Source organism: Phaethon aethereus, assembly GCF_964289735.1.
Source record: "Phaethon aethereus genome assembly, chromosome: 5".
NCBI lineage: Eukaryota > Metazoa > Chordata > Aves > Phaethontiformes > Phaethontidae > Phaethon > Phaethon aethereus.
In genome coordinates, this window is record NC_138579.1 from 63,173,102 (window position 1) to 63,176,123 (window position 3,022).

Consider the following 3,022-nt stretch of genomic DNA (forward strand, 5'->3'; position numbering starts at 1 on the left):
TCCTGAAAGACCTAGATGAGGGTGGAGGGAAATGAAACAAAACAAACAGACAATTTAGGTGAACTTTAGGTGAAAGATGCTCAATCAAATAACAAGGATATACATTCATAATTCACTAAAAATAACCTATGAAACATTATCAATATTATTAAAGTACATAGATTTTTCAGTGTTTCACTATTTTACAGTGTTGTAACTGTAAACTGGAACTTGAGTATACATCTTAAAATCTATTATTAAATGTATGTCAAATATGATGCTTAAAAAAATATTTAGGTCAACCAATAAAATTCCCCCTTCATCTGAAGATTCACTGTTCTTTTTACATGAACCATTTAAACATTTAGAATTCCTTCTGAAATGGGTTCAACTTCTCTGTATCAACCTTTTCCCCCTTTGGACAGCTTGTAGGAGTTTGGACTCCTCTGTGGGACTGGCACAAGAAAAAGGGGTTTTGGTTGCATTCGCTGTTTCAACAAACACCTTTGTGAGCTCCTTGCTGCTCACACCTTTCAATGGCAGGGGACTCGACAGCAAGCACTGGAGAGAACCAGTCTTGAGTAACTGAGATTATGTCAAGACTGCAGGGTCTGCACCCTGAAATCTTCTCTGCAGTTCTAACCCTCCATCATTCTGATGAAGGACCCAGTGAAGAGACTACAGATTCCAGCCAGCACATGAGCTCAAGTATCTTTCCTTAGAAACTGGCTTGCAAAGCAAGCGTGAAAAGGTCATGCCCTGTCTTCTGCTGACATGGAGACAGGGTATCATCAGCATCACAGACTGACCCTGATGCAGATGTAACACAGCCTAACCTGCTACTACAGATAAGGTAAATTTTAACTTTCCCCCAGCACTGTGTCTTAGTTTGCACATTTAAGTACTAGCAACAGTGTGCTCCAGCTTGCATTAGTTTTGCTGTTTGCTTCAGTCTAAAAGAATTGGCAGGATTTCTGCAGCTGGCTTTGAGGCATAACTTAACGTTCGGCCCTTATGCATAGGCCAAATCCTGAAACGCTGTATTTTAAAGAATAAACGTAGTTTCTTTAAGAACCAACAGTAAGTTACTGAGTATAACCCCGCGCTCATATTTTCCTTTCTACTTACAACATTTTGATAAAAGCTTACAACTGATTGTTAACTTTCTACTACAAACTCAACTTGTCTCATACCACTTTGCCACCATCTGCATGACAAAGGCCTTCTGGTTATAAAATTCACCAACCTGAAACTATATTACGTAACAGGTTGTTTTTTTCTTTAGCTATTTAAGCTGTAATCTCATGATATGGACAGTTACCAGTAGGATGGTGTGTAGAAGAGTATCCAGGAAGCTGATGAGAAGCTGTGTATGTCTGTCTGTGAAGAAGATCTGTTTCTGAATGTGATGAATGTCCTCCTCCATAGCTTAAGCTAAGGAAGAAATTAAACATTATTAACAAAAATAAACAGCTATAGAAACAAAGTACAACTATGAAATCCCAACCACAAGCCAAAAAGTTGCAGAAATAAAAGAGAACACAAGCCCAAGGTCTGACACATGTGGTTGTGCTAGGACACCACTAAAAATGTTATGCATTTTAAAGAAGTACTACAAAACCTAACAAGCCAAAAGGGGGAAAAAACCCCTTACAAAAATCAAAGTTGATCACAGAAAAGTCTACAAAGGACTAGATCAGAAAGACAGAGGTCTTCCTAGTTCAACTGTAAGAAACACTGGACAGACACATAATGATTTACTGATGTAAAATCTGGAAAGCAGATGACTACAAATACATGCCCACTTTAACATTTCAATTTCTGATTCCATTAAAACTAACAGGACCGTGTTTAATACAAAGGCCAGAATGACGAGGAAGCTGCGAGAGCAACAACCTTTTAAAGATTTTGTTAGTTTTGGTACGATTCTAACAAAACTGGCAGTGAGAACACTAGCAAATGACAAATCTCAGCGTTCAGACCTCCTAGCATTAAATATAAGTTAACGATCCACAGTTTTTATTTAACATTTTGAAATGAGTCATCTAAATTAACATAATGTTTTAATCAGGCTTAATGGAAGCAAACTGAAAATATACAGTGTGTGGGCCCACACAAAAGCAATAATGCAGAAAATAAAGAAATGTGATCTAAACATCAAGCAACATTAGGAACCTGCCAAAAGTGCTAATGATTTCCAACTTAAAAGGCAAAAGAAAATCCCAAAGCTTTATAGCTTCCACAGATTCAGCACTGTACATCACCTATCAAATGGTAAAAATGAAAGCCAGCATGACCGAATAACCATTTCTCTTCTTGCCTTTTGGACATTAAAGTTTACAGGTAGCTGCTACTTACCCCAGTGCACATGTGAGATTGCTTCAAGTTCAAAATTCAATTGTAAAATGAATGCTAAAAAAAACCACAAACAGCAAAACCCACAACCCTCCATGCTGACTGCTGTAGGGGAGACTTCGCTTTACCCTCTTTCATCCCCTGGGATGAGGGGCAGTCACTCTGCATAAGGGAAAAATTGAACGCTTGATGCCAGGAATCTTGACATCATGGGAAACTTTTATAGAAGTCACCAAATAAAATAAAAATTGGCAACACTACTGGATTTGCTTCGTTTTCATTAAGACGACAAGAGGAGGCAGCGGAGATTTGATGAGCCCATAACAGCGCTGTGACCTCCACACATTATGAACCAGCAAGAGCCCGTCTGTAAGGGACACAACATTTTAGACTTCTAGATTAACTTCCATGCCTGCGATGCACTAACAGGCAATATATTTTCTGTTTCAGCTGCTTATAGCATAGCAGCACTCCTATAGTCGCATTCGCTGTCTAGCAGGTTAGCACCTTTCACAGCAATAATTTCCTTTTAGAGAATCGCCAAACCTGAATTCAGAGTCAGCACATCAATGTGCTTATGTTATAGAGGACAGATCTTTGTGCAGTGCAACACCATGAATCAGCAACCGATCACTATTACATGCTGACTGAAATCTAATGATTTGCATCACTACTATGGGCAACTGGC